This window comes from Triticum urartu, chromosome 5A, assembly GCF_056163025.1.
Source record: "Triticum urartu cultivar PI428250 chromosome 5A, HENAU_Tu73, whole genome shotgun sequence".
Lineage (NCBI taxonomy): Eukaryota > Viridiplantae > Streptophyta > Magnoliopsida > Poales > Poaceae > Triticum > Triticum urartu.
The window spans coordinates 111,612,768-111,626,500 of NC_141877.1; positions in this window are offsets into that span (position 1 = coordinate 111,612,768).

The following is a 13,733-nucleotide window of genomic DNA, read 5'->3' on the forward strand; positions in this document are numbered from 1 at the left end:
TGGTCTCCATGCATTCCCCGGTTCCTATATAACCGCATGGGAATTCAGCACACTCCGGACCGTCAGGTCCCGAGGCTGAAGTGAAAAGGTCGGCCATGACAAATGATCTACAATCCGGCTAGAAGGCATTATAAATGTCAATTAAATATCATAGTCATTTTGACTGATTGTATTCCTCTTCAATACCATCTAACATGCTGTCTAATTTACAGTCCTACTGGGAATACTTTGCGGCCAACTCTACTTGGCCTTATACTAAGCTTACAGGGATCTCCTTCCCATCGGGCCCTACAGGACCGACCTCGGCCATGTGGTTGGGGTCAGCCTTTGCGTACCGCGTCTTCACCATGGCACAGGCCTCCCTAGCGCCTTGACGACAGGCCGATATCTTCCACAATCGGAAGCACCGACGTTCTCCCTTTAGCTTCTCCGCAAGCTCTCCAAGACCTTCGGGCATGGAGGCGGATGGCCACAGGGCCTGGGCGACGCCTTGCATCGCCTGCCAAACTCGATCGAGCAGTTGCGAGAGCTTGGGAAGAAGGTCACCCGTAGAACCGGGCATCTCCTCTGCAGGACGACCTGTTAGCACACCTACAGACATTGCTCTGTTAGTCGACTTCCCCGCCGAACTTTCTTTCAAAGGTTCGTTCAAGCACTTACTAAATATGCCACGCCGAAGCCACTGATTCTCCTTCACGGAGTCTGACAACTGGGCACGAACATCTTTCAACTCGATGCCCAGCTTGGTGTTGGCATCTTTGAGATCGTTCTTCTCCCGCCTCACCTTTGTCAGCACCTTCTCACCACCCTTTAGCCGGTGTAGGAGGTGTTGCCTTTCCGGATTCAATCCGGCGCCATCTGCAAGTTCATTTGTCAGATTCGCACCCATGCCATGCTTCGCAAAATATTTATCTTTCGAAGTGTATATTACCAGAGGGGGTCTCCTTGGGCTCCCCTGTCGCGGCTAGTGCGGCCTCAAGTTGGGCTTTGCACTCTTCCAGCTCCTTGGATAGTAGGGAATTCTTTTCTGTAAGAACATGTGTAACAAATGATCCTTAAGTCAGTTATTCTAACTGTTCCAAGTCTCGGGGGCTACTGGTATATATATATATATATAATTACCAAAATTTTCTTACCCGTATGTCTTTTACATATTGCTCCGTGGCTCTGGCTAGACCATTTTGAGAGGCATGGAGGTACGCATCTCCTAAGTTAAAGGCATCTAACGCCCCTTGGGAGAAACAAGCGTCGCGAAGAATTGTCCGGCGACGCCTGTGGTTCATGGCACTGTTCACCTCAGAGTTGGTGGTAGACAGCCCATCCACATCCTCCGTCGGAGGAGCGTCTGGCACGCGCCTTGCGTTCGCCTCTGCCTCCGGACCAGGCTTTGGAGCCTGGCTGGTGGAGGCGCGATTGGCAGCCTCTCCGAATATAGTCCGGCGAGGTCTCTTTGTCCTGAAGAGAGCATGAGTGTTAATGTGCCTCAAAGGTATAACACCTGGGATAAGGGGGCGCGCCATACCTTCGCGCTGATGCCTTGTTCTGGACTGCACTTCTTTTCTGCCCACGGGGCCCTGCGGCCCCTCGTTGGCTTGTCGCCGCAGGTTTGGCCTTCCGCTTTAAAAACCTCCCTTGCAAAGTTCGGTTGCAATCAGGAAACTGAAAACATGAGAGGGCGGGCACCTATTCGGGGTACTGGGGCTTCAATCTCAGTTACCTGGGAGGCCGGGATTAGCCCTCGGTAATCGGCCGTAATGGCCACGAAGGCATTGTCCTTGCTCAATTGATGGAACACTCCATCAATCAGCTCCACAGATATGTCTGGATCCTCTTGAGAGGCCGGGTCGAGGGACCGTCCTGGGTCCTCGGGTTGTGGAGGAGGGCTGCTTATTTCCTTAACAGCCCGGCACAGTTCCTGCGTTGAAGTCGTCAGACTGTATATTTAACAATGGGAATCAGGCGATTCAAGCGCCTAGATCTTCGTCTCGAAGCCCTCTTTCCGTTTAACCAACTTGAACAAGATATTGTTATTGTAAAATTTGACTTTAGTACAGATTAGTAATCGGATCTTGTTTCTTTCGCAGTTTGAGTTTCGTTGCTCCGTTTGATTTGATTCTTTTTGCAAACTGGAGTTCTTAAGTTGAACTTTCTGGTTAGATCTTCTTATTCGTGTTTTACCCGTGCAACTTTTCTTGATTTCTTATGTATCCTATTGTTTGTTTGCAATAGAACACCTGGAGTGCGAAGCGTGCTACTACGAGTCTCCAGGTTTTGCGGATCATCAGCAAGGCAAGTAACACTTTGATCACCCCTTTATCACCCAGTTTTTATGCATTAGTTCCAATCCTCAAACATTGCATGATTAGGTTGTGATATGACATGTGGGTTTGGGAAGTAGATGATGAGGTAGAACATATTGCCCTGTTATTATCAAACCCTTGGGAGTTACTTCTATGTATTGCTTATATTGCTATGCTATGCTTGTAGACGTGGTTTGGGTGAGTGAATCCATGACAGACGTGAGATTGTTAATTAATGGTTCAACTTAAGGTGGCAACTTTAATACATATCTGGGTGGATTGCTTGTCGGGCACCTGGAGAATCCAGTGTTGTCCTAGGATATCCCGGAGTACCCGTGTGATAATCCTAAGGTCCGTCACCCAGGCTCAAAGGGAACTGAGATATTTCATGGTAGAAACTTCCGTGTGCAGCCACAAGCTATTATGGGCTCTAGCATAGTTGAGTAAGTTGCATGACCTCTTCTAGTGGTAGGCTAGCAGATGAAGAGAGATGTAGGTTGGTACTGTCGACCCGGGGTTAGTGTTAATGCTTCTGAAAGACTGTGTCTCGGTCATCCATTTCTCAAACACCATGTAGTGCGAGAAATCCAACGGAGGAGATCGAGTCTTGTGGGGAAAAGTGTGCAAACCTCTGCAGAGTGTACAATCTAATCATGGTTAGCAGTGTCCTCGATTATGGACATCTTGAGTATCTAGTACTTGGATTATCATATGTATCTCATCACTCTAATTTCATATTATTGGGTTGATAATTACTTTTAATTGGTATTGAGTTGGAGGAACCTTCTCAATGATGTTTCAACTACCATGATAGTTAAATAAAATCTATTCCTTTGTTGTAGGAAAAAATTGGCTTTTCGCAGAACTTTAACCATAGAGCCTTTCCACCAGCCAAATATGCATGTAGTGATAGCATTATTCAGTTCTTGCTCTACTGTGTTATATTGCCAGCATATTCCATGTGCTGACCCGTTTTCGGGCTGTAACGTATTATGTTGCAGACTTTTCAGACGAGGAGTAAGGTTCGTTAGGTCGTTGTCGTGCAGCTCAGCTATGCCGTTGGAGTTGATGGACTCACTTTATCTTCCAAGCCTTCCGCTATTATTGTATTAGATGGCCTTATGCCATATTTATTGTAATAAGTTCTCTTTTGAGACATTCGATGTAATAAGTGTGTGATTGTTACTCTGTTATAAATCCTTCGAGTACTGTGTGTGTCAGCGTTACCGATCCAGGGATGACACTGAAGCACAGAGACTTGACCGTTTGAGGTCGGGTCGCTACATGCAAGCACCCGCAACTACGACAAAAGTATTAAGAATAAATTCTAACCATAGCATTGAACTTTTGGATCCAATCGGTCCCTTACGGAATAGCGTATAAACTAGGGTTTAAGCTTTTGTCACTCTCGCAACCCATCAACTAATTTCTACTACACAATGCATTCCCTTAGGCCCAAATATGGTGAAGTGTCATGTAGTCGACGTTCACATGACACCACTAAGGGAATCACAACATACATACTATCAAAATATCGAACACATATCAAATTCACATGATTACTTGCAACATGATTTCTCCCATGAACTCAAGAACAAAAGTAAATACTCACAAATGATAATCATGCTGAAGATCAGAGGGGTATTAAATAGCATATTGGATCTGAACATATAATCTTCCACCAAATAAACCATATAGTAATCAACTACAAGATGTAATAAACACTACTAGTCATCCACAAGCACCAATCTATAGTTCCGTTAACAAGATTGACCAAAAGAGATGAACTAGGGTTTAAGAGGAAATGGTTCTGTTGAAGATGTTGATGGATATTACCCTCCCCAAGATGGGAGAGTTGTTGGTGATGATGATGACGATGATTTCCCTCTCCGGGAGGAAGTTCCCCCAGCGGAATCGCTCTGCCGAAGGGCAAAAGTACTCCTTCCCAAGTTCCGCCTTTAGACAGCGGTGCTCCATCCCGAATGTCCTCTCCTTATTTTTCCTAGGTCAAAATGACTTATATACCAGAAGATGGGCACCGGAGGTGGGCCTGGGTGAGCGCAACCCACCAGGGCGCGCCTGGGCTCCCTGGTGCGCCCAGGTGGTTTGTGCCCACCTGGTGGGCCCCCTCTAGTAGTTATTTGCTCCAATATTCCTCATATATTTGATAAAAAATCTCCATGAAGTTTCAGCTTGTTTGGACTTGGCAGAATAGGTGGCCTGACGTAGCTTTTCTAGGACCAGATTTCCAGCTGCCGGAATTCTCCCTCTTTGTGTATACCTTGCATATTATGAGAGAAAAGGCATTAGAATTACTCCACAAAGCATTATTATGGATAAAAACATCATAAATAACAATAAGAAAACATGATGCAAAATGGACATATCAACTCCCCCAAGCTTAGACCTCGCTTGTCCTCAAGCGAAAACCGAAATCGAAAAACATGGCTGCATGCTTAGAGAGAGAGGTGTCGATAAAAACAAAATACGGGAATAGAAGCATCATGTTCATTATTATAACATCAACAAACTAAAACATAAAACTTTTATCAAAGAACTTTTATCATAGACTTCTCATGAATAAGAGACAATTCATCACACTATTGAAGTATAAAGCAAAAACTCTATTAGAAACCAACAAACTATGTTCTCAGTCAACTTTGCAACTACAATTCATCATCTTTTCGGGAAGGGTCATGTATCAGAGCCTTTAGGCAAGTCCACATACCATCATATAGTCTTCTATGATTGCTAACACTCATCGTGTACACATGAGCAAAACGTTTCAACTGGACACATAGAAAGATAGGGGCTTGTACTTCCGCCTCCCAACGTATTCACCTCAAGGGTGATGTCAACAACAATAATAACTCATGCTATCTATATTCAACTGGACATATGTGCCTAGATCTTTCCTCACCACATGATGCTTGCCAAAGGAGAAAAATAAAAAGGAAAATAAGGAAAACTTTGACTCTTTGCATAAAAGCAAATACATAAAAGTAAAAGATAGGCCTTCATAGAGGGAAGCAGAGGTTGCCATGCGCTTTTTTTTGTATGCTCAACCCCTTAGTGCAAAAGAATATCATGTTGCATTGCCCCTTGTGATAGTGACCTTTATTATGCAGTATGTCTCTTTTATTCTTCACCATCACAAGTTCATGCAACGCTCAATTTTCTCTTACAGTAAATGATCTCACACTTTTAGAAGCAATTTTTATTGCCTTTTTGCACCGATGACAACTTACTTGATGGATCTTGCTCAATCCCTAGGTTGGTAAGGTGGACACTTGAAAATAAGATTTGGGTTTAAGGGTTTTTGGATGCGCAAGTAGTATCTCTACTTAGTGCAGAATTTTTGGCTAGCAAAGATAGGGGACAAGCACCACATGTTAAAGGATCCATGACAATATGAATTCTATGTGAATATAAACAAACATAAACCATTAAGTTGTCTTCCTTGTCCAACATCAATAATTTTGGCATATAATATTTTGATGAGGGCTCACAATCACAAAAGATTTCTAGGATAGTATATTTATATGTGAATCTTCTCTTCCCTTATTAATTGTTTCATGAGTTGCATCATTGACTAATGCAATGTTTGTCAATCTCTAATAAATTTTTCTACTTATACTTTTCCTTATGTGGTGTCATCACCTACCGTAAGATTAGTATATGATCTTTTTGATTTATTTTCTTTCTATTATTTATTTCCTTTCTCTTTTACTTTTATTTGCAACATGAAAGTAAAGAAAGCAAAAACTCAAACTAACTTTATTATATATCTTGCACACGATTACAAGGATATATCACTAAGCAAACTCTCGAAAAGAAAGGATCGAATTAAACTTTTATTCATCTAAAGCAAAAGATCGAACTAAAATAAGTAAAGGAAAAAAGATCGTGGGATGGTACGATACCGGGGCACCTCCCCCAAGCTTGGCGGAAGCCAAGGGGAGTGCCCATACCCAATACTCAATTCTTCTTTGGTGGTGAAGAAGATGATGGTGGTGATGAAGTGACCCTATCCTTAAGGATCAAGAGATTCACCAATCGACGGATGATTCTCCGGAGGTCGATGGTATGCTCTTGATGTAGAATATTTTCACGAGTGAGATACTTATTTTGGATGTGAACTATTTCAATGATGCGAAAGGCTTCAATATCAGCATGATAAAGTGAGCAAGGTAAGGTTTAAGGATATCTTCCTCTTCCTCCTCGGCTGGCAGTGCTTGTTCGAAGACCGGAGGCTGGTCTACGGTAACCTCCTTGCTCTCATCTCCTCTGATGGCTTCCGCGATCTCTTCTCTCTTCAGCTCGATCTTCATCAACCAAGCATCCTCTTCCATGTTGTTGGAGGAAGAATAAGACATGATGCTTGACTCAATAGATCTGACAGGAAACAGCAAGAAAAGAGAACGGGGGATTTCTCCGCGATACGGTGGTTAACAGGTTAGGGGAGTATATATAGACTTGTTATCTTGAGAAACATGCAAACGGAAGAAAAACGGAGTCCGGAAGGTATCCCAGGTGGGCACAACCCACCTGGGCACGCCAGGCAAGCCTGGCGCGCCCTAGTGTCTTGTGCCCACTAGGGTATGCTTCCCGGTAGTTTCTTATTTTCCTATTTTTCTAAATATTCCAAAACTGACAAAAAATATTTTTGTGGATTTTTCAGAGTCCATTTACTTACCGTATCACGTACCTCCTTATTTTCACGATTCTGGAGTGTTACGGAAGGACTCTTTTAAGCGTTCTTCCGGTGTCATAGTTTGGATAATATTACTTTCGACATTAATGGGCGTACCTGAGATATAATGTTTTATTCATTGCCCATTGACAACCTTCGGTTTAGTACCTTCAGCATTATTTATTTTGATGGCCCCAGACCAATAAACCTCCTCGATAACATGGGGGCCTTCCCATTTTGAGAGGAGTTTTCCTACAAAAGAATCTGAAATGAGAGTTGTACAAAAGAACATATTCTCCGACTTTAAACTCATGCTTTTGGATTCTTTTGTCATGCCATCTTTTAACTTTTTCTTTGAATAATTTTGCATTTTCATAAGCTTAGTTTCTCCATTCATCTAATGAGCTAATATCAAATAACCTCTTTTCACCAGCAAGTTTGAAATCATAGTTAAGCTCTTTGATGGCCCAATATGCTTTATGTTCTAATTCAAGAGGCAAATGACAAGCTTTTCCTTAAACCATTTTATAAGGAGACATACCCATAGGATTTTTATATGTTGTGCTATAAGCCAAAAGTGCATCATCTAATTTCTTAGACCAATTCTTCCTGGACCTATTGACAGTCTTTTTCAAAATTAATTTTATTTCCCTATTGCTAAGTTCAACTTGACCACTAGACTGAGGATGATAGGGTGATGCAATTATATGGATAACATCATACTTGGCAAGCATATTACGGAAAGCACCATGAATAAAGTGTGAACCACCATCAGTCATTAAATATCTAGGGACTCCAAACCCTGGAAATAACTTCCTTAAGCATTTTAATAGAGGTGTTGTGATCAGCACTACTGGTTGGAATAGCTTCTACCCATTTAGTAACAGAATCAATAGCAACCAAAATATGTGTATACCCATTAGAGGAAGGTAAAGGTCTCATGTAATCAAATCCCCAAACATCAAATGGTTCAACAGCAAGTGAATAATTCATAGGCATTTCTTGAAGCTTACTAATATTACCTATCCTTTGACATTCATCAGAAGATAAGACGAACTTACGGGCATCCTTGAAGAGAGTAGGCCAATAAAATCCAGATTGCAATACCTTGTGAGCAGTTCTTTCTCCAGCATGATGGCCTCCATAAGCTTCGAAGTGACATTTCCGTAGGATTTCTACCTTTTCATGCTCAAGTACAAAACTTCTAATAATACCATCTACTCCTTCTTTATAAAGATGTGGGTCATCCCAAAAGTAATGTCTTAAATCATAGAATAATTTTTTCTTTTGTTGATATGTAAGGCTAGGTGGTAAATATTTAGCAACAATGTAATTAGCATAGTCAGCATACCAAGGAGTACTATGAGCAACATTTATTGCAGCTAACTGCTCATCAGGAAAACTATTATCAATAGGTAGTGTGTCATCAGGCACATTTTCAAGCCTAGATAAATTATCATCTACGGGGTTCTTAGCTCCTTTTCTATCAATGATATGTAAATCAAATTCTTGTAACAAGATAACCAATCGAATAAGTCTAGGTTTAGCATCTTTCTTTTCCATAAGATATTTAATAGCAGCATGATCGGTGTGAATAATTACTTTGGAATCAACAATATAAGGTCTAAATTTATCACAAGCAAACACCACTGCTAAGAATTCTTTTTCAGTAGTAGCATAGTTTCGTTGATCATTGTCTAGAGTTTTACTAGCATAATGAATAACATTTAGTTTCTTATCAACTCTTTGTCCTAGAACAGCACCAACAGCATAATCACTAGCATCACACATAATTTCAAAAGGCAAGTTCCAATCAGGTGGTTGAACAATAGGTGCAGAAATTAAGGATTTCTTGAGTGTTTCAAAGGCTTCTAAACAATCATCATCAAAAAAAGGAATATCTTTTTTGCAAAAGAATCGTAAGAGGCCTAGAAATTTTAGAAAAGTCTTTGATAAATCTCCTATAGAAACCAGCATGACCTAAGAAACTACGAATACCTTTTATATCTTTAGGACATGTCATTTTTTCAATTTCATCAACCTTTGCTTTGTCCACTTCAATACCTCTTTCAGAAATTTTATGACCCAAGACAATGCCTTCATTAACCATAAAGTGTCACTTCTCCCTATTCAAGAGAAGACTTGTTTGTTCACATCTTTGCAAAACTCGATCAAGATTGCTTAAACAATCATCAACAGACTTCCCATAAACAGAGAAGTCATCCATGAAAACCTCAACAATCTTTTCACAAAAGTCAGAGAATATAGCAGTCATACATCTTTGAAAAGTAGCGTGTGCATTACATAAACCAAAAGGCATACATCTATAAGCACAGGTTCCAAATGGTCAAATAAAAGTGGTCTTTTCTTGATCAGGTTGAGAAACAGGTATGTGTGAAAAACAAGAGTCTCCATCAAGGATGCAAAAATGTGTGTGCTTGGACAATCTTTCAAGCATTTTCTCAATAGAAGGCAGAGGGTAATGATCTTTTCTAGTTGCTTTGTTTAATTTTCTAAAATCAATTACCATTCTATAGCATGTAACAATTCTGTGTGGAATAAGTTCATTCTTATCATTAGGAACAACAGTTATACCTCCTTTCTTAGGGACATAATGAACAGGACTTACCCATCTACTATCAGCTATAGGATAGATTATACCTGCTTCCAGAATTTTAAGATTTCCGTTCTTACCACTTCCTTCATTTTTGGATTTAACCGATGTTGGTGATCAACAACGGGTTTAGCATCAGGTTCCATATTAATTTTGTGCTGACATAGAGTGGTACTAATGCCCTTTAAATCATCAAGAGTATATCCAATAGCAGCTCAGTTCTTCCTTAGAACTTTCAATAATCTTTCTTCTTCATATTCTGAAAGGTTAGCACTAATAATAACAGGATATATCTTATTTTCCTCAAGATGAGCATATTTCAAAGTGTCTGGCAGTTATTTTAATTCAAACACAGGATCACCTTTGGGTGGAGGAGGACCTCCTAGAGTTTCAATAGGCAAATTGTGTTTAAGCAGAGGACGTTGTTCAAAGAAAATCTTATCTATTTCATTTCTTTCATGCATATGTAAATCATTTTTGTGGTCTAGCAAATATTGTTTTAGTGGATCGGTAGGAGGCACAGCAATAGAAGTAAGACCAATTAATTCATATTTACTAGGAAATTCTTTTTCATGAAGCTTTCTACTAAACTTGGAAAAATTAAACTCATGGGACTCATCACCAAAACTAACACTGGCAGTTTGTTTCTTACAATCTATTTTAGCATTAACGGTGTTCAAGAAAGGTCTACCAAAGATAATAGGACAAAAGTCATCTTGTGGGGAACCAAGAACAAGAAAATCTGTAGGGTATTTTATTTTCCCACACAAGACTTCAACATCTCTAACAATCCCAACTGGTGAGATAGTGTCTCTATTAGCAAGTTTAATAGTAACATCTATGTCTTCTATCTCTGCAGGTGCTGTGTAATTAATAATTTCTTGATATAAAGTGTAAGGAATAGCACTCACACTAGCACCTATGTCACATAAACCATGATAACAATGATCTCCTATTTTAACTGAGACAATGGGCATGCCAACAACAGGTCTATGTTTATCCTTTTTATCAGGTTTGGCAATTCTAGCAGCTTCTTCACAGAAGTAAATAACATGCCCATCTACATCTTCTTCCAAGAGATCTTTAACCATAGCAATACTAGGTTCTACTTTAATTTTTTCATCAGGTTTAGGTGTTCTCATATAGCTTTTGTTGACCACAGTTGAAACTTTAACATGTTCCTTTATCCTAACAGGGAAAGGTGGCTTCTCAATATAAGCAGAAGGAACAACAGGATCAACATTGTAAAGTATAGTTTCTTCTTTAACTGGCATAGGTTCTTTAATTTCTTATTTAATAGGTGGGTGATATTTAAACCACTTCTCTTTAGGGAGATCAACATGAGTAGCAAATTATTAACAAAAGGAAGCTACTATCTCAGAGTCAAGTCCATATTTAGTGCTAAACTTTTGAAAAGCATCGATATCCATAAAAGATTTAACACAATCATACGTAAGTTTAATACGTGACTCTTTACCTTTGTCGAGTTCCCAATCTTCAGAGTTGCGTTCAGTTCTTTCCAAAATATCCCACCGGAATTCAATAGTCTTCTTCATAAAAGAACCAGCACAAGAGGTATCGAGCATGGTTTGATCATTACGAGAAAGCTGAGCATAAAAGTTCTGGATAATAATTTATCTTGAGAGCTCATGATTGGGGCATGAATGTAACATTGACTTAAGCCTCCCCCAAGCTAGAGCGATACTTTCTCCTTCACGAGGCCAAAAATTATATATATATATATATATATAATTCCGATCATGATGAACTAGATGCACAGGATAAATTTTTTGATGGAACTCCAATTTCAAACGATTCCAATTCCAAGATCCAATATCATCGCATAGCCTATACAATGCCAATGATTTTCCATTCGAAGATAAAGGGACAACCTTTTTAATAACTTCATCTTCGGGTAAACTCGCAAGCTTGAACAACCCACAAATTTGTTCTACATATATCAAGTGCATATCAGGATGTTCGGTTCCGTCTCCTGCATAAGGATTAGCTAGAAGTTTTTCTATCATACCCGAAGGAATTTCATATTCAATATTTTCAGTAGGTGCAGTAGGTTGAGGGGTAGCTAATTTTGGTTCCTGTCGAGGTGAAGATACCCCAAACAAACCCCTTAAAGGATTGTTTTCCATACTAACAAGTGACAATAAATTTTAGCACACTATATAAATGTTTCCTAACCAAATTCCACTTACCAAAGGCGCTTCACTCCCCGACAACAGCACCAGAAAATAGCCTTGATGACCCACAAGTATAGGGGATCAATTGTAGCTCTTTTCAATAAGTAAGAGTGTCGAACCCAACGAGGAGCAGAAGGAAATGACAAGTGGTTTTCAGTAAGGTAATGTCTGCAAGTGCTGAAATTGTAAGTAGCAGAGTAGTTTGATAGCAAGATAATTTGTAACGAGCAAGTAATGATAATAGTAGAAAAGGTGCAGCAAGGTAGCCCAATCCTTTTGAGGCAAAGGACAGGCTAAAACGGTCTCTTATGATAAGAAAAGCGTTCTTGAGGGTACACGGGAATTTCATCTAGTCACTTTCATCATGTTGGTTCGATTCGTGTTTGGTACTTTGATAATTTGATATGTGGGTGGACCAGTGCTTAGGTGTTGTTCTTACTTGAACAAACCTCCTACTTATGATTAACCCTTCTGCAAGCATCCGCAACTACGAGAAAAGTACTAAGAATAAATTCTAACCATAGCATTAAACTTTTGGATCCAATCGGTCCCTTACGGAATAGCACATAAACTGGGGTTCAAGCTTCTATCACTCTCGCAACCCATCATCTAATGGCTACTCCACAATGGATTCCCTTAGGCCCAAATATGGTGAAGTGTCATGTAGTCGACGTTCACATGACACCACTAAGGGAATCACAACATACGTACTATCAAAATATCGAACACATATCAAATTCACATGATTACTTGCAACATGATTTCTCCCATGACCTCAAGAACAGAAGTAACTACTCACAAATGATAATCATGCTCAAGATCAGAGGGGTATTAAATAGCATATTGGATCTGAACATATAATCTTCCACCAAATAAACCATATAGTAATCAACTGCAAGATGTAATAAACACTACTAGTCATCCACAAGCTCCAATCTATAGTTCTAGTAACAAGATTGAACACAAGAGATGAACTAGGGTTTGAGAGGAGATGGTGTTGTTGAATATGTTGATGGAGATTGCCCTCCCCAAGATGGGAGAGTTGTTGGTGATGATGATGATGATGATGATTTCCCCCTCTGCGGGAGGGCAAATGTGATCCTGCCCAAGTTCCACCTCGATACGGCGGCGCTCCATCCCGAAAGTCCTCACCTTATTTTTCTAGGTGAAAATGACTTATATACCAGAAGATGGGCACCGGAGGAGGGCCTGGGTGAGCACAACCCACCAGGGCGCGCCTGGGCTCCCTCGCGCACCTAGGTGGGTTGTGCCCACCTGGTGGGGCCCCTCTGGTAGTTATTTGCTCCAATATTCCTCTTATATTTGATGAAAAATCTCCGTGAAGTTTCAGCTTTTTGGAGTAGTGCAGAATAGGTGGCCTGACGTAGCTTTTCCAGGTCCAGATTTCAAGCTGCCTGAATTCTCCCTCTTTGTGTATGCCTTGCATATTATGAGAGAAAATGCATTAGAATTACTCCAAAAATCATTATTATATATGGATAAAAATCATAAATAACAGTAAGAAAACATGATGCAAAATGCGTATCAGGATGATGCAGCACAACAACGGTAGGTAATTCCCTCAGTGATGAGACGGTTATCGAACTAGTAGGAGAACTAAGCAACACTACGCAAACAGCACCTACACACAAATAACAAATACTCGCAACCCGACATATTAAAGGGGTTGTCAATCCCTTTCGGGTAGCGACGCCAGAAATTGGCAAATGGACGTGAGAGAGTTGTAAATAGTTGATAGATCGAACGCCAAATAAAATAAATTACATCAAGGTATTTTTTTTATTTTGGGGTTTAATAGATCTGAAAATAAAAGGCAAATAAGGTGCAGGACGCTGTTGATGTGGGATGAAGTTGGAGACCGTCAGTTGTTTGGACCAGATTTGATTATCGAATCAGAAGAGAAGGTTAAA